The sequence below is a fragment of the Betta splendens genome, chromosome 16, assembly GCF_900634795.4.
Source record: "Betta splendens chromosome 16, fBetSpl5.4, whole genome shotgun sequence".
Classification (NCBI taxonomy): domain Eukaryota; kingdom Metazoa; phylum Chordata; class Actinopteri; order Anabantiformes; family Osphronemidae; genus Betta; species Betta splendens.
Genome location: NC_040896.2, coordinates 1,038,267 through 1,058,225, shown reverse-complemented (window position 1 = coordinate 1,058,225; position 19,959 = coordinate 1,038,267). Strand labels below are relative to the sequence as shown.

The 19,959-nt window shown below is 41.8% G+C and overlaps 1 pseudogene; it reads right to left on the bottom strand.

Annotated features, from left to right (window-relative positions):
* Window positions 1-17,938: 17,938 nt before the first annotated feature.
* LOC129603159 (uncharacterized) lies at window positions 17,939-18,632 on the bottom strand (annotated as a pseudogene).
* Window positions 18,633-19,959: the final 1,327 nt, after the last annotated feature.

The following is a 19,959-nucleotide window of genomic DNA, read 5'->3' as shown; positions in this document are numbered from 1 at the left end:
CAGCAGCAGGCGCATGCCTATATATTGTACATGTGTTGTCACTGCAAATGGATGTTTACAGTGTGAAACACGCAGCTGAGTAAATCTGCCAACGCTTGGATGAGTCTTTGGACCGTAATTACATTTTCATTTGGCTGTTCTGCAGATACTGGTGACTACAGTAAAAGCACTTTAGATAACTGTGAGTATGTAGTATTCTGGAGACGCCGCAGCCAGATTAATTATTTACAAAATCCATTACACGTATGCAATCTATGTCAGGCTTCCAATGTAAAGGGGACAAGTTTGACTGGATTTATAATTGCAGTTGTTAGTTATTGATGTTGGCGACATGACAGCACATGGAGTATACAATATTAATACACAGATGGCCAATTTAATCAGGTCCGCAGTGATGAAAGTGATGATAAAAGTGGCACGGTACAAAAATATAAAGTCATTTATTTGCGCAGGGACATTAATAGAATACTGAAAGCATTGCTTATCCACACCTCGCTGTAGTTTTGTTACTTTTCGGTTGATGTCAGCTCATTTTGGAACATATTTGAATCCATTTGTCTTTCTACACCTGAAGCCATTCTGTCTTGGTTAAAATAGAGGCAACATGCCACTTGAAATTTTTTTGATAAATATTAAAGAACAACGGAAAGCCGACAGGCTCAGTCGACAGTTTGACAGTGAACCGAGATGACATGTGGCATTGTGGGAGCGTGATAGTAGGAGAGAGGGGCCGTAATCTCAGGGATAAGCCTGCAGAAGCCAGCATTTATTAAAGTTGTGTCTGCAAAGATGCATGACAGGCTCCTAGTGAGGTAGCAGTAGGAATTCTCAAGTCTCACACTTCAACACTCCTAATAGACACATTTTACAGAGGTAATAAATAAAGACTTCATCTCTAAACTACAGTACACAGCTTGTCTTAAAATAATGTAAGCTAAATTGTAGTGAATTTGTACTGTTTAAATATTTCATTTTCAGATTAAAGTGTTTTGTGTATGTTAGTACACTGTCATAACCCGAAACTCAGTGCAGTCATAGTGTGAACCTACAGTCGCTCCCTGTGTCTCATGCCTCGACATGAACTGTATGAGGTTTAATCTGTTCTCCTGTCTGAGTCTGAGTCAGTTTCTGCTTCTGAATCTGAAACCTTTTAAGCTTGTCAACATAATTCTAGATTGATTTCCGCCCTTAACCTTAGCTTGAATTTGTGTCATTTCTGTTCAGGACACTGTCTTCTTTGTCCATGAGTACGAACCTCTAAGGTTTCTTCCTTTAGATTCTTCTCTAGTCTGCCTACTAAAGCAATGTTTTCTGACCAGGTTTCAAATTCTGTTTCTTCAGCCTATTTCAAACTGCTGTCAGTCAGTGCCATGGAGTTTCCTCAGTCCTCCATCACCCAGTCATTCTGAGTCATCTGGTGTTCAGTTTCTCCTGTAGGTCTCTGCTACTCTTGTTATACTTCTCTAATCAGCAGGAGCCCTTGCAGACTGTTCTTCTCCTTGACCTTGCCTGGACCTACTTGGACCCAGGATCCTCTTCAAAGCACTTAAGCATTTCAGATGACATGCACATTGACACATCATTGCAAGTGTTGTATCACTTGGGTCAAGCATGTCTTGGCTTGTCCTTGGTTCTCATCACCCACACAGCGTGTTCAGGCCACCAGGGCATATCCTGGCCTATTTTTGTTGCCCTCTCTTTGCCGTTAGTAGCTTTCCCTGCTTTAGGAATGACCTAATCCAGTCACCTATATTTCCAGCTGCTCCTAAATCCCATTGCATTATCAGTTTTTTTTTAACTTTCCTCATTCACCTGCCATAACATTTCAGCAATTGCCGCTACAGCACCGGTACATGTGTACTCTTACAGTATATCTTTGTGTCCATTTCTTCCCTGGATCACAGAATGGGCCATCCTGCCTCTACCACTTTGGAATTGTTTACCCAATTTGCCTGCCAGGGTCAACTTTCTGTTTACCCTTTGGATTACAGTAAATAAATTTGTCATGATCCTGGGCTGGCTCCATGCCAGGCCTCTGCTTTGGACCATGCCCACTCCCTCTCCCTCAGTAAACTCTTGGCAATCAGTTTAATTTCTCAGATCTGTGCTTGCCCTCTGCTCCCTTCATATACCTCCCTAGCCCATCACTCTGTCCTGGGTCATTGTCACCTCACTACTCCATGCTGCTCAAGCCAAGATACCCTTGTGCTCAATTGTATTAATCTCATGCCATAGCCCATTGTTTCATGTCACACCATGTTGCTGACGTTAGCCACGAGTTGCGCTACATATAAGATGTGCATTGGCACCTCTCGTTAATTCTGTAGTCATGTTGTTCATGTCACGCTCTAGCCATGTTGTTCATTCCATGCTCTAGCCATGTTGTTCATGTTGTTCATGCCATGTTCTACCCACGTTGTTCATGCCATGCTCTAGCCACGTTGTTCATGTTGTTCATGCCATGCTCTAGCCACGTTGTTCATGTTGGTAATGCCATGCTCTAGCCACGTTGTTCATGTTGTTCATGCCATGCTCTAGCCACGTTGTTCATGTTGTTCATGCCATGCTCTAGCCATGTTGTTCATGTTGTTCATGCCATGCTCTAGCCACGTTGTTCATGCCATGCTCTAGCCACGTTGTTCATGTTGTTCATGCCATGCTCTAGCCACGTTGTTCATGTTGTTCATGCCATTCTCTAGCCACATTGTTCATGTTCTTCATGCCATGCTCTAGCCACGTTGTTCATGTTGTTCATGCCATGCTCTAGCCATGTTGTTCATGTTGTTCATGCCATGCTCTACCCACGTTGTTCATGCCATGCTCTAGCCACGTTGTTCATGTTGTTCATGCCATGCTCTAGCCACGTTGTTCATGTTGTTCATGCCATGCTCTAACTAACCACGTTGTTCATGTTGTTCATGCCATGCTCTAGCCACGTTGTTCATGTTGTTCATGCCATGCTCTAGCCACGTTGTTCATGTTGTTCATGCCATGCTCTAGCCACGTTGTTCATGTTGTTCATGCCATGCTCTAGCCACGTTGTTCATGTTGTTCATGCCATGCTCTAGCCACGTTGTTCATGTTGTTCATGCCATGCTCTAGTCACGTTTTTTTTCATTTTATGCTTTAGCTTACATTTTTTGCTAGTCTTTTTAGTTTTCCGTTCCTCCGTTCATAAAGTGTTTTTCCTCCTGGAGTATTTTTTTTAGTTCCAAAGGAGTGTTTTGTGTTAGTGTGTTAGTGGTGACCAAATAAACTGCTTTCATTTATTTATGGCTCACACTGGCTCTGACCAAATTGACCCCCTACCCGAAATTGCCTTTTACCTTGTATCTTATTTTGCATCTACAGTATATTTGGCCTCAGTTACACATTTTGCCCCCACCAGATCTGTGATTGTATTTTCCACTCAACATATCACTTGTAAAAAATTAACAAATATTTGCTTGGTTTTAGCCGCAGAGCTCTAATTTTTGAAGCTCAATATTCAGTGTTATCTCAGTTGTGATGAATAACACTAGCTTTTTCTCAAACACTACTTTTTTTAGTTAAATGACCAGAAATTGATGTTTTATTTGTCTTTTCATGACAGGATTTTTAATTTCTCACCTGGTCTTATGATGAGGGAAACCATAGGAACTGGTGTGCTCAAATGAACTTGAGCTTTATCAAAACCTGTTAGCGTCTGCCCCATTTTGTGCATTAGGAGCCAATTTGTCATACTCAAATTCAAATGATTGTACTTTGTAACTCAAAGGAAGAAACTGAATTTTTTACAGTCCACCTTTTTGTCTGCTTTACTTTTGGTTTTGCATGTGGCGAGTTATGGCTTATAAAATTAAATTTTTTATGGTAAAATAATTTTTACTCAGGAGTTGGAGCAGAACACTTGCAATTTTTGGACCACTGTGGACATACTTTGTGTTTTGGACCAAAATGCTTTACTGGATTATATTCACTGGATCATAACAATTCAAACACTGTGTGAATTCAGAGAGCTGTCAAAAGTAAGTGATGGAAAATTTATGGCTATTGTTGTTTTGAGCGTTTGGTGATGGTGCTGTAAATGGTTTATTTGGATGAAGCTTTAAAATGGTGTGTAGCATGCATTCATGAGATATTAGGGCTGACTGTACATGTCTTTATAGCTCGGGCAAACCTGCTGGTGTTTAAGTTTAACTCGTTTCTAAATTAACGGGTGACCGCCCTCCGAATGCCGCACTGGTTGCTCTTAGTTATGGCAGATGTTTGAAACAGGGAAAAGCGGGTTTACCCCAACTTCAGGACTTTCAGGACTGCTGTGCCACGTCAAAGGACTGCAACATCTTCCTTGTTCATTAGCCATCCAGAGCGTGGAGGCAATTTAAGGTCACGTTAAGGTTATTTTACCTGTAAATTTAGCGTCGATTTGTGCATAATTTTAACGCCCCAAATTGTAAGTATAAGCATGGTATAGCCCCACTAAGTCTACAAGTACAAATCTAGTTATGCACACACAGATTGGTTTACGCACGCACAGATCGGTTTAAGCACGCACAGATCTGGCTACGCACAGTGTTAAGTAAACAATCGGTGCAAAATAAATAAGCTGGGATGTATCTTAGGCTAACACATTCATAACTAAACAACTGTGGTTTACCTTGGAGATGAATACTAATACCAATAAGAGTGTTAAAGGTATGTGCACATACTCATACAAACATATACATATCATTTACATACACATATGCATTGTTATACATATCCCATACTACTTAATAATAGTCAAGACATACAACACCACAATTTCCATATTCAAACATTATTGTTATTGGTAGTGATAAGTATCAGTAATACTTACAGTTGGATTTGGAGAGCCTGTTTATCAGCTCAGGTGTTGAGTGTCCCACTACAAGGTTAGTAAAGCTGTAGCTTAACATTGTTCACCCAAAGGGTGAGGCAGACGTTGGTGCATGAACAATGCCACTTGTGAAAGCCTGGGTGATGTAAGGAGCTTGGCCACTACGCCCATCCAACTTCTCTGTCCTGAAAGAAGCACAACTGAATCTAACAGACAAACATTTAGACATTGCCTCACATTTTTAACAAAAAGTTATATGTTTGATAAAGTCATTGTATCTAATTCATTTAGCAGCCTTTTTTTGGAATCAAAACACACAGCTGTTTTGCAACTCCATGTCTCCATGACTTTTGTCTACCTGTTAATTAATTTAACAACATGTACAAAAGTTTAATTATGTAGAAAAAGCAAGGTATGACACCTGTCATTACAGCAGCACCATCTGTTTGAAGGGCAAATATTAAGTGTGTGGGGATGCCCTTTGTGTGAATAATTTCCTTATCACTGTCATTATTGAATCGGCTTTCCCATCAGTCAGGCAAATCAGATCAAGGAGTTGGCAGAAAACCTTCCCCTCATAGTTCAAGTATCCAATAATGTTTATAAGATACAGTTGGTTTGATTTATCTGTATATTGGATTTTTATTGGTCAGTGAATTACATTTGAAATAGTCCCACCTCACATGGATGTCTAGTTGTCTGGACACAGAATCATCAGTTGACTATGGGCTGTGACTGAAAAATATTCCTCATTATTGGCTTCTTGATCACAGCGGTCAGAGTTTCCAGCATTTCATCGATTATACGATGTGACCTATAGATGGTGCTTTTGCCAATCGAAAAAAAAGGTTAGCATAGATAATACAAAAAATATGGTATATATTTAAAAAAGATGCTTACATTCAAAATAGGTGCAGCCTAAAAGATTAGCTAGTTGCAATAAGGCTGAAGAGTTGGTGTGGTGGGCTATCTCATGCTAGAGATAGAAATGCTATTGATCAAATCATAATTAAATAAACAATTTTACCTGTGCTGACAGGCAGTTTTGAGATGCTCTGATGCCAAATGCCTTTCAAGTTTGTCCTTTCTGTAGGACTGACAGGGAGACTCTATAAATGGTCATGTCTGATTTTCTCTCACAAATACCTGGTCGTCCTGTCTACATATTCAACAGAACATTCCTAAAACCAAAAGAAAACTGAAATAACCCCCTGTTTAGTTTGCCCCCCTCAATATAATGGTGGAGGTAACACTCCGGTTGAATATTTCATTCCACCGTTCTGGTTTGTCCATGGCATCCTGAACCTAGCCCCACTGAAAATTGTTTTCCTTTAAGCACACATTTTTGTTTATTGTCATTCAGCCACCTTAGTCATTTGTTTGCATGTGCTTACTTAAAGTGCACAGAATTTGTTGTGAGTCTCCTCACAACCTTGGGGAAGGAGGCGCTGAGCAACTGGCCTCTTGGTTGCACACCTTCAGGGGAATGTCTTTGTCTGGGAGACTATTTAAGTGGCGGCTGGAGACTCATTCAGTTGTCAGTGTGTCTTCGTACCTCGTGTCCATCCTCGGTCTCTGGCCTTTGTTATCTCACGGTTAGTTATCTGTGTGTTCATTTAGTTTGTGCAACACTGTGGTTCTCATTTGTTTGTGTTAGGGTTTAGTATGGTACGCTCGAGGAGCCCAGTCCAGTTGCGTCTTTAATATCGACTTAAATCCAGTTACCTCTACCCTGCTTAGTGCAGTGACTCTTACTGTAGTTCTATTCATTTGTTTTGTGTATTAGCTCCTGTTCTGCAGTGACCTTGTGTTATCAGCTTTTGTTTTAGTGGACCTTCTCTTGCCTGTGCAGTGACCCCCAGTTCTTGTTGTTGTTTTATTTGTAAATAAATGTCACTTGGAACCTGTCAGTCCTCTCCTGTTGTTGCGTTTGGGTTCAGTCTCGTCTGGTCTCCGAGTCCCTAACAGAATTAGGTGTAATGATTTTCTCAATATTTAATTTTTGAGTCCCTGGTTGTTTTTGTTTTTGAAGCTCCCTCTTCAATTGCAGAAGCTGACACACTCTCCACCTTTAAGATCAGGCTTAAAACCTTCCTTTTTGATAAAGCTTATAGATGGTCACTGGCAATGATTGTTAGTCACAGGAACCATCTCTTATTTAAGCTGCAATAGACATAGACTGCTGGGGGACTTAATTTATAAACTTAGCTCCTCTGTTTCCTTCTACCTCTTCTGTCCAATAACCTCCCATCATTGTTCTCTGTCAACTAACCTTGTCTCTTTCACTCCTCAGTAGTTGTGCTTCTCCCCCGCTCTCTCTCTCTCCTCCACTTTGTCCTCACCTACAGGTATCATCGGACTCCAGGCAATCCAATAGAATAATATAAGTATAATAACATAAAAAAGGAATCTATATTTATTTACCAATCTGTGTTATAAATGTATTTTATATGTATATCTATACTCGTCTTCTGGTTTGTTGATCATGAGGAAAAAATACAAAACAAAATTGGTTTTCGTTTCAGCCCGTAATATTAATTAACGGAATTCAGGTGTTGTTGTTTTTTCTACACAAGGCACGGAGTTGGATTTAAAGCTGATTTTTCGTTTTGAGAAAAAAGCAGAGAACGAAAAACTAAGTCGTTGTCTTGTTATAGCAGTTTTTAAGTTAAACCAAACTTTACTCAGACCGCAATTACCTATAGTTTGCTCTGATTCTGAATGAAACGTAAGAGCCTGAATGACAGATGATGTGTCCAGATAGAGCTTAACCGGAAATGTATGCTTGTCAAATGCAGGCAACAAGAGAATCGGGGAAGTGGCGTCACCGTCTGAAGCAGACAGTGATGTGACGTTCCAACGATGGTGCTGATTAGCCACTTATTCATAGGCGGATGACTTGGATCAAGTTGTCAATGCACGCTAGTGTTTGTTGTCAACTGCTGAAGTTGCTGCTGTCCTTATACAGTATGTCCTCGTGTTTAAGTGTCGTGTCCGTGTACGTTTTAACGGTTTGATTTTCCCCTCCAGAATAAAAGCTGTGAAGACGAGAAAACAAGTCGTTTTAGAACGTTTTAAACCCGGAGGACCTGTTAATGTGTCTGGACACACTCCCAGTAAGTCCAGTAACTTTGTATTGTAACGAGAAACCCCAAGCATTTCGTTTAAAAAGGACAAACGGCATTTATTCAAAGCAGTGTGTTAAAAACGAATAAACAAGCTGAAAACGGTGTTTTCAAAACCAGACACATTAATGGATTTAAAGCCGTTTCCCGTTTTCTCGTTTCGGGGAAAAAAGAATCGACTGTGGCATTGGAGCATTTTGCCAGAATGAGCTTTGCAAAGAAAGGACACTTGGTTTCCAAACCGCGACCTAAGCGTCCCCTCAAACTCCACGTTTGGGGAAGGATTTCTAGGTGGGGACCAGGACCGATGATTATTTTCGATGGGAATATGGATAGACAGTTTTTCGAGGAGTCCATAATCAATACATAACCATCACAGTGGGGCCATATATTAGAAAGTATATTGAAACACAGCATCGGTTTTTCCAGGACAATGACCCAAAACTTGTCGCTGCAAGAGCCTGTCTGGAGGAGGAATGAATCAGCTGCGTGCGCACACCGGCAGAGTCCCCTGATCTGATCCCCTACGAATTAAACAACATCTGGCTTCTAAAACCAATGGTCTTTTTCTTATACTCCTGACATTAAAAACCTTTCACTTCACCGCTTTTAAACGCCGTTCTTATGGACGTTCACATAAAATCTGTAAGAGGATTTTATTTAATATAAATAAATACATTGTATTAACTCTTTCACTATGGCGCGTCAGAACGTCAGGACTCAGCAGACCAACAACGCGTTAATGCAGCAGCTTGTTTGTTTTACATGTGCTTATTACGCACGATAAATGTTAACGTTTTTCACTGAATGAAAACGAAAATAACTCCTGCTCTGCAGCATAAACCACTTTGACCACTTTTAAGGTGGTCAAGTTAAACAGTTAAAACAGTAAGACATAGTCAATGTGTCCTTTAAAACGGAAGCTGCATTATTATACTTTACCGTAATGACATTTACCACAATATCTGCAGAAAAACAATGTTTTATTACACAGGCAACACAGTGGATTTGGAACTCGCTCCGCGCGAGTTACGGTGTCTGATGTTGATTCAGTTCCAAAAGCAAACTTCAAACCCCATCCCCTACTACGTATTGGCACAGAGACATTAACATATTGTCTCCACTTGGTCAATAGGTGTAAAATACTTTAGCTCCGAGACAAAGAAAAACTCCATGGGAGATCGAGCGCGTGATCACTGCACCTACGTAGCTGTGAGACGCCAAAACCTTTCACTTGACTTTTTTAAAACGCTCTTCTTATGGTATTTCACACAAGTCTGGCAGACTACCACTGCTAACGTGTAGAGGATATTATATAATAAAAATAAATAAATTGTAATAAACTCTCTCTATGGTATGCCAGAACGCCAGGACTCAGTAGATCTCCGACTCATTAATGCAGCAAGTTGTTTGTTCTGCATATACTGATTCTGCATGAGTAATAAGGACTGTTTCACACTTATTTAGCCGAAGACAAAAGTCAAAAGAGAGACACCCATCAAGTTTTAACAAATGTGCAATAAAAAATATAAACAGAAAACGCTTGAAAGCGTTTCCGTTTTATATTCCGTTTATTTCGTTATTACTCCTTTCACCTTTACCACATAAAGACATTGCAGAGCTACAGCCATGTTCCTACAAAGTTAACCAGCTGTTTATTTCGTTATTCCCTCTTTAATGTCCGTCTGGTGAATGAAAGTGGGCGGGGCCATCCACGTCCCACAGCAGGGACACTGGGGGAAGGGGAAACGCGCATCAACACGCAGGACAAAGATCTGCGTTTCTCTGCTGCTACAGCCTCGGCTGTGTTGGGTTGTTAGTGTCCCTTTCACCTGTACCTTATGAAATGTGTTCTTGCGAAGTTGATCAGCCGCTTTCACAATCAGAATCGTTTTTATTCCCCAGGTTTGAACAGGGCAAACATTATTTTTATTTACAAAAAAAATAAAACGTTCACATGTGATTTGCCCGCTTTGATGTAGACGAAACTCGTCAAAGCGTTTTACTTTACATCCCGTTTATTTCGTTATTCCCACTTTCATATGTGTCTGATAAATAAAAGTGGGCGGGGCTATCAGTCCCGTAGCAAAGGTAAGCGCTGACTGTGGGGGCTGGGCGCATCAACATACAGGACAAAGACCTGTGTTCCTCTGCTTCAGCCTCCTCTTTCAGCCTGTTGTAATTGCAAATGCTGCACTGAGCTCTCTTTTACTTTGATGAGTTTTGTGTCTACATGAAAGCGGGCAGAACAACGTCCATGCGTGCGTCACGCTGAAAGCGGCTGGTGAACCTCTTGGGAACATGGCTGTAGCTCTGCAATGACTTTATGTGGTACAGGTGAAAGGGAAAATAACGAAATAAACAGAATATAAAAAGGAAACGCTTTCAAGCGTTTTCTGTTTATATTTTTATTGCACATTTATTAAAACTGTACTGTCGTTTTTTCGTAATTTTTGGTGACGTTACAGTGCAAACCGTATGGGATTATTTTTTTTGTAAATAAAAATAATGTTTGCCCTGTTCAAACCTGGTGAACAAAACGATTCTGATTCTGAAAGCAGCTGATCAACGTTGTAGGAAGACATTTCATATGGTACAGGTGAAAGGGAGACTAACAACACAACGCAGCCGAGGCTGTAGCAGCAGAGAAACGCAGATCTTTGTCCTGCGTGTTGATGTGTGTTTCTCCTTCCCCCAGTGTCCCTGCTCTGGGACGTGGATGGCCCCGCCCACTTTCATTCACCAGACGGACATGAAAGAGGAAATAACGAAATAAACAGCTGGTTAACTTTGTAGGAACATGGCTGTAGCTCTGCAATGACTTTATGTGGTACAGGTGAAAGGAGTAAAAACGAAATAAACGGAATAAAAAACGAAAACGCTTTTAAGCGTTTTCTGTTCATCCAAATTTGATGGGTGTACTGTCATCTTTTCAGTATTTTTTAGCATTTGCATGTTGTTGTATATGAATAACGAAATTAACAATCTACGTTTGAAAAAACTGTGAAGAGTTCCGTGTTTACATGAAAGCGGGCAGGACAACGTCCGTCTATGACTCACTGCCGAAAGCGGCTGGTGAACCTCTTGTGAACATGGCTGTAGCTCTGCTAAATAATAGAGGCAGCCAGCACTATTAATCATTTGCTATTTTCTTGTATGCCAAAATATAAAAATGTTCAGTAATTACAACTTCTGCTTCCACCGGGATTCGAACCCGAGGTGAAAAATTGACAAATCAAGCCTGTTAAACAATAAACAAACCAGTACACCACGGAGGCGTGAATATGTAAGTCTACATGGGCCTATATAACATAAGTTTAGGACAGCGTCATAAAGGCCAGTGTGGGGGCTGATCACCACCTATAGGCCAAATAGACGTAACACAGCTCCAACGCGCTAAAAACCTGGTGATACCGCGCTGAAAATGCAAACAGATTGCCGTAAAGGCTGACACTTTTAAGTGCTACGACTGTACTACTAAGTCTTTTCAGTGAGGAATAATGGAAGTAATATAATCAAACAATTTCTGTGTATATGCATGTGTATACAGTATATACTGTAAATACACACTGAACCAAAATCTCTCTCTGTCTGTCTTGCTAGTGACCTTAAACAGTAGTGGTTACAGTAGCTGTCACAGCCTATTAGGAGAAGATGCTGCTAAGACGTACATTTGTATGCTTGACACTGGTGGAAGCAGAGATGAATGTGCTGGCATCAAGTAAACATGTGGCCTGATGTGTCTTACTGGTGAGCAGTGAGAGATCAAAGTTCCACAACCTGCATGCTGCTACCATTCCAAAAACTGAAGGGAATATTAGCAAATGGATGATCAGGTGTTTAAAGTCAGGCTATCATGCGTAGAATGTTTGTTTGTGAATTACTCTACACTAATTCCTCTTTAATGAAAATGCAATACCACAAGAGAAATTCATAATAATTATAATGGCCAAACCAGTGATGAGTCAGGTGGTATTTTCTCTGCTGAACTCCCACCTGATTCACTGCAAGTCAATCATAAACACACTTTCAAATAGGTAAATTGCTGTAAATAAGGTAAATTGAAACGTGAACAATTACAGTATGACTCTGTTACAAACAGATGCTGATAACTGAACAAACCTCAAATGAACCACATAGGTTTAGATGGTTTGTTATCACGCAGTAATTTGGTCAAGTATAAACAGTTTGAGAGTATGTACTGATGATGTTATCTAAGCACAAAACATCAACACTGCTTCTTAGCTTACTGGATTTTCGTACTGTATCACAAATTTTACCACCACGTGAAAGAGTTTTCTAGGAGGCACATCGCAGAGTCTGTTCTTGGCACCTTAGAGACACTTTACATACTGTAACATCCTGTACATAAAGTGGGTATACAGTACTAATCATGAATTATCAAGTCTAGGAAATGACACTTCAAAGGCTGCAACCTAATGCCATAATGCCATTTATAACAGATCAGCTAAATAAATTCATGATTGTTTTGGCAGCATGCCTGAATAAAGAATTTTATCGTGAGTGTGACCAATAGCTAAATCATATGGCTCTGGTGAATCCTATGAAACCTTTTCCTGAAATAGTCATTAAGGACCGGTGTTGTCCGTAAGAGGTCAGAAGTTTATCTGTTGCTCCGACTGGATAGCTGGGTTGAGAACTCTATAGAGGGAATTTTGTGATCTATAATGTGTTATTTGTGCAATATTTAGTACAAGCTCTCTCTCTCTCTCTCTCACACACACACACACACACACACACACACACACACACACACACACACACACACACACACACACACACACACACACACAGAGGCTTAATAACATTATTCCCTAGGAGACAGCATATTTGATGTGATATTAGGCTGCAGTGTTTTCTTATAAATGAAACAATAGCTGTTAGCTCACTGGCTGATATTAGGTTATCTGACTGCCAGAGGCTATGTCAAAGTGTGCCATTATTCTTCAGTGCTGGAAATGAGCAGCGCATAGTGTATGAAAAATGCCCCGAGCCACGTCTGCCAAACTATGTCACTGTCCATATATGTACAGTATACTAGTCTGCATACTCGAATTCATGCACGTTGCACTGGTAAATGTGGGCCAAAGGTTGAGGTCTGAATTTCACATAAACCAAGGTTAATAGATATTGTTTGGAAAATTAATGTAACTCCACATTCACTGTGTGTGTATGTGAAGGGCTATGTGTATGTCTGTGTGTGTATGAGTGTTAGCTCTGGCCTCATTAAAAGTGAGTTAATGGGTTTGCAAGGATCAGAAAGGTTCATAATCTACGCACAGCTGCAGCCCCCCTGCTTTTATAGTTTGGTTTTACACTGGTGTGTGTCAGTGTGTTTAATCTTGATGTTTGGTTATAAACACAATTGATGTGGGCTTGTCTTCCGTATCTGTGAAGCTCTGTATGTGCTCTGTAATCTGGTTTACACGAAACACGGCAGAGCCAAACAAATGGTTGAATTTTCCCTCCTAGTCCTTTCGTTAGCCTGGGGGGCCTAATCCTTAGTTAAAATTCAGACGATAGGCCCTGACGGTGGGAGCCCACTAATAAGTCACATAAATCACAGTGTGAAGCTGGAGCTGGGTCATAGCACAGTGAATATAGATTTTTTTTCTCCTGCAAGCAGAAGGATCTACATGACACTTGATTACCAATAGGACCAGATGAAATGCATCATACACACAATCTGTCTACCTTTTTGTTTCCATTTCCATAAACATAATTCTATTTTACTTTCATAGGCCTGTATTTATTTTAAAGTGGCTTATGTTAATGTCAGCATTAGCCATTAACTGTTGAGTTTTTTCAAGCTACTGTAAGTGAACTCCAATCCAAGTGGCAGCAGGAGAAAGGCTGTGCCCTAATTGCTTCAGTTCAGCTCGTGGTTTGTAAATACTACAGCGAGACAGGAGAAAGTAAGACTGAAACACTGGTGTATCATGGACTCAGTCATTGCATCACTGTTTTTAATTATTTCCAGTTTTATGTTCTTGCCACTTCCTGTTCTAGTCATTGTTAGATTCAGTCAGCTTTACTTCCGGTTCTAATTAACTCACCTGCAGCTTATCTAGTCATCATCACTCCCAGTACTTTAACTACCCTTTGCCATGTTACCTTGCCAGATTGTGTGCATTCATTCATGACCAGCACTCCAGCATTGCTGTTGTTCCAGTTCCCATGTATGACCCGTTTCGATAATCTTGTCTTGTCTCTAGCCCAGCCTCTTATAGTCCAGTCTTGTGATTTTAACCTCTGCTTGTTTTTGACCACGCTTTTGCCTACGCCTTGTCAGGCCTTGTTTTTGCCAACCCTGTGTATGACCATTGTCCTCCTGACCACGTCTTTGTTAAATACTATTTTTATCCAAGCCATTCTGTGCATTTGGGTCCTTCCACCATTGTCATTGTGACATGGTGTACCCGATATAGCAGTGGTAACAAGCGCTGTTTATCCATCACGTGAAGACGCTTTATTATGTGCAGCTGTGTTAAAAGTTACTTCACATTGAACATTGGTTTGTTTATTTATATTTTCTATACTGAAGTTTATTAGTCGTAGCACTTAAAAGTGTCAGCCTTTACGGCTGTCAGGAAACGGCAGAGAGCGTACCCAAATGCACAGTGCCAGGACACGAGGTAGGAGGTGAAAAAATTAGGTTTATTCCAGTAATCGTCACAAGCAGTCCAGGTCATACACGATAGAGCGTGGGATCAGCGTACAAATGGAGCAGACTTAATCGGGTCAGAGACAGGCGTGGGTCAATACCAGAAGGCTCAGATTTCCTGGTTTGAATCAGCAGGCTTAGACAGTACCCCTCCCAGTCCACGAGGTACCGGAACCCCCTGCCACATCATCTGCAGTCCAGGAGCTCCCGGACTGTGTATGCCGGAGCATCGTCCACAACCCAGGGTGGTGGAGGTGGTTGATGGTGAGGCACCATGGGACAGGAACGGAATGGCTTGAGGCGACTGACGTGGAACGTCGGATGGATCTTCAGGGTCCTGGGTAATGACAACCTCACCGATACGGGATTAATTATCTTGGCTATAGTGTATGGACCAATGAATCTCTGTGGCGTCCCAGCCGGCCTCCGCCGCCAGGGTCCGGAACTCAATGGCGTACTTTGCCGTAGTTCTTTTCCCCTGTCGGATGTTCACCAGTCTTTGTGCCGCCTCGCGTCCCGGAATGATTTCCTGAAAGATCTGCTTTAAAGCCCCCCGAAAAGGAGGAGAACGTGGCCACACAGGGAGAACCATTCTGCCACTCTGCTGTCGCCCACGACAGCAGAGTGGCACGATGCACGACAATCTCCAGTTTTACCCGAGAAGTGTGTAGGTGCTCCCAGACGAGTGTCGGGTGCCGGGGTGGCGACCACGGGAACCGCAGCGACCGCACTTGCCGCGGCGGCGGCTACGGGAACCTGAATCGGCGTCTTCTCACCAGCTGTGCTCTGAGCTAGCCGACTCACCGCCTCCGCCAGGTTGGTCATCGCTGCCTCTTGCCGCAGAGCGCAGTCCGCCAGCTTCTGCAGCGCGTCATTGGTCTTCTCCTCCTGCTCGCTGACCCGCTGTCCCTGAGCGAGGAGCGCAGCACGGAGGGTCTCAACGCCGGCTGGGTCCATGTCTGGCCAGATCGTTCTGTCAGGTTTTGGCAGAGATCGGACCCACATGCACAGCACCGAGACGTCAGACAGGTGGCAAAGTTTAAGGATTTAATGCAGTTTTCTTTATAACAGACGGTCCAGGTCATACACAATGAATCTCAGGTTTCGGTACAAAGGGAGCAGGCTGAGTCAGGTCCAAGAACAGACAAGGGTTCGGCAACAGGATCGACAAGGCTACAGTACCGGTGAAGAGCAGACTATCTTGAGGTCAGACGATCAGGTCAGTATTACAAGTTCTTTCCAGGCAACAGTACCGTTCAGGAGCAGACAGGAATCGGAGGTCAGGAACACGAAACAGGATCACGAGACAAGTAGGCAGGATGGTGAAACGCTGGAAAGTGATTACTGGCATACAACGATCTGGCAACAGGCTATGGGAACTGGTGGTAGTTAAGTACACAGGTGAGTGATGATTCTAGACAGGTGTGTGTAATGAAAACCGGAAGTAAGGCTGGAGCTAATGGGATGAGACTGGAAACCGGAACTGCTACACAATAAAGCAGGATGTGAACACAGGGACCTGACAGACAGGTCCAGTAACAGAGTTCAGCAACAGAAACGCAAGTTTACAATACCGGTCGAGATCAGGCGAGAATCGGTGGTCAGATACACAGAACTGGATCGGAGATGGGATAAGCTGAACGGGAATCTGCGGGAACGCGTAGATATAGATTCACTAATGCCGATCTGGCAACTGGCTATGGTAACTGATGGTGGTTAAATACACAGGAGTGACTAAACTTAGACAGGTGTATGTCATGAAAACCGGAAGTAAGACTAGAACTGACACGATGAGAACAGAAACCGGAGGTAGTACAAAAAAAACAGGAAACAAAACCAAAACCTGACAACGGCGATCCGTTTCCATTTGCAGCATGGTATCACCTTGTTTTTAACGCGGTGGAGCGTGTGTTGCGTCTTTTTGGCCTATAGGTGGCGATCAGCCCTCACACTGGCCCCTATGACGCTGTCCTACACTCATGTTCTACAAGCCCATGTAGAGTTACGGTGTAATGGTTAGTGCATTAGTTAACAGTCTTGGTCAGTCGGTTTTATGTCCGGGGTTTGAATCTCGGTGGGAGATATTGATGATATTATTCCTGCAGGAGAATCAAATGTCGTAAATAAATCTTAGTGACTTTGAAAGCTTCGGTAAATAAATAAGTTTTACGAAGCGTCCACAGTCTGTGGCGTTCTCGTGTGCTCTGGGAGAGCGTTCCACAGACTAGGTGCAGCTGAGTGACTTCTCCGATCTCCTCTTGAGTTTTGTCTTCGGCTATATAAGTGTAAAACAATCCTTATTACTCATGCAGAATAAATGTATGCAGAAAAACTTTCTGCATTAATGAGTGGGAGATCTGCTGACTCCTGGCGTTCTGGCATACCACAGAGAGAGTTTATTACAATTTATTTATTTTTATTATATAATATCCTCTACAAGTTAGCAGTGGTAGTCTGCCAGACTTGTTGTGTGACATACCACAAGAAGAGCGTTTAAAAAAAGTGAAGTGAAAGATTTTGACGTCCCACAGCCTATGTAGGTGCAGCTGATCATGCTGCCCGATCTCCCATGGAGCTTTTTCTTTGTCTCGGAACTAAAGTATTTCACACCTGTTGACTTAGTGGTTACAAGACGTTAACATGTCTCTGTGCCAATACGGAGTTGGGGGAAGGGATTTGAAGTTTTCTTTAGAGACTGAACCAACATCAGACGCTGTGTTTATGGCGCAGAGCAAGTTCCAAATCCACTGTGTTGCCTGCGCAATAAAAGTTTGTTTTTCTGCAGATATTGTGATTAATGTCATTCCAGCTCCATTTTGGAGCTTCCATTTAAAGAACATTGGCCACTTTAAAACCTTAAAAGTGGTCAAAGTGGTTTATGCTGCAGAGCAGGAGTTATTTTCGTTTTCATTCAGTATAAACCGTAAACATTTATCGTGCGTAATAAGCACATGTAAAACAAACAAGCTGCTGCATTGTACAGATGTGTTGTTGATCTGCTGAGTCATGACGCTCTAACGTGCCATGGAGAAAGATTTAATACAATGTATTTATTTATATTAAATAAATTCCTCTTACAGATTTTTTGTGAACGTCCATAAGAACGGCGTTTAAAAGCAGTGAAGTAAAAGGCTTTATGTCAGGAGTATAAGAAAAAGACCATTACTTTTAGAAGCCAGATGTTTTTTAATTAGTAGTACACACAAGACACATCATATGAATATTGTATTTTTACATGATGGACTACTACTACTGTAGTGTACAACATCACCGTCCGCTATGCCCTCCTTATCTTTCAACAATTATTGGAAGGACTTTCTCTAGACCAGAAGTTAGAGTGTTGCATAGCTTTGCTATGAGTTTTTTCCTCCAGTAAAACCTCACAGCTGATATAAGTTGCTCCTTGGTGCTGGGCTTGGCTTCTCTGCGAATAAAATCTTTCAGCAGATGCCATACTAGCTCTATGCGGTTCAGATCAGGGGACTCCACGGGTGTGCACACCCAATGGATTCCTTCCGCCTCACGACAGGCTCTTGCAGCAACGTGTTTGGGGTCATTGTACTGGAAAAAAACGATGCTGTGTTCCAAAATACTTTCTTATATATGGCCCCACTGTGCGTTTTTGTTTATGTACTCCTCGAAAAACTGTCTATCCATAATCCCCTCGAAAATAATCATCGGTCCTGGTCCCCACCTAGAAACCATTCCCCAAACGAGTTTGAGGGGATATTTAGGTCGCGGTTTGGAAACCAAGTGTCCTTTCTTTGCGAAGCTCATTCTGGCAAAATGCTTCAATGCCACAGTTGTTTCGTCCGTGAACAGCACATTGTGAAACAGTTTGTTCGTCTCAATCCACAGCTGAGCTTGTCGCAGTCGCGCTTCTTTGTTGTGTTTGAGTAACATCGGACAAAACTCTGTTTTGGTGAACTTCCATCCCAACCTGTCTGCTTCAGACGGTGATGGCACTTCAGTCTGTGTACGATCTAACAGTTTGTTTTCCCCACCAGAGTAAAAGCTGTTTTTTTTTTAATGAAACACATCACATATCTTTCGATCTTGTGTTTCATTCTAGCGGCAGTCTGGAGCTCTCTGCTAAGACTGCTGCCCCGCGACCCATCCATGGTTGAGCTTCGATTAAAAAGCAGAGGTTTTTTGTTTTTCTCTAAACGAAAAAACAGTTTTTAATCCAATTCCGTGTGTTTTTGTTAAAACATATTTTTGCTTGGTTTATTGGTCTGTAAGGCGGTGCTTTTATTCAAATCTGTTTGCCGCCCATAGCAAGAGAAAGGGGAAGCCAGTGAAGGTGGATGGATGGGCGAATGGGAAGTCAAATCAAAGTTTTGAAACGTACACGGGCCGAATAAGTCACATCAGCCACTCATTCAGTTACAAAGACACGCACAGTCAAAACAAATTCTCGCTACATCTAGTGCGCCACTCCCCTGTTTCTCTCGTAGCCTGCATTTGCACATCCATACATTTGTGTATTAGTCACTCTCTGTCTGGACACATGACTCCAAAACACGTCACGTGTTTGTGTAAGAGTTTGACGTCTCCATCAAATTATAAGCAGAGGTAACAAGAGAACAACTTTTTTTCTTTTCTGTTTGTCTCTAAACAAAAACTCCAGTTCCGTGTCTTTTGGTAAAAAAAACAAATACTTTTGCCTGGTTTATTTTGTTTGTAAGGCGGTGCTTTGACTAAAATCTGTTTGCCGCTAATCGCAAGAGAAACGAAAATACATCAAAATGTTGAAACGTACACAGGCTGATTAAGATTGATTTTAGCCACTCAGTTACAATGACACGCATGGTCAAAACAAGTCAAACTGCAATTCTGCAAACACAGAGTAAACGGTACGAACAAACATGTTGCTGTAATGCGTCGCTGTAGATCTGCTGATTTCTGGCGTCCTGTCAAAATTACGATCGACAACTGCTGTAAAACAAATTCCTATGATTATTACGGTTATTAGTGTAAAATCTACGACTATTGGAAAACCTTCATTAACAAGTTGTGGAAGTTTAAAACCTAAATAAGCGGCTGTAGCCGCAGATGGACTGCGCTCTACGTCTTTACTTGGCCATGCGCATTTAAATTATATTAATTAAACCGCGACCCATAATCATGGAATTATGTGAAGCCAAAATGTTGTATCAGATGTTAGAGCGGTGTGTCCATATTCTTAAGAGACGCCTGCTATTTAAAGACACGAAAAAGCTGAGGAGAATGAAAACAAGAACGTGTTGCTGCTGTGGCGCTGCCTGTTTTAAACCACACAGAACAATTATAACTTTGCAGTGAACAGA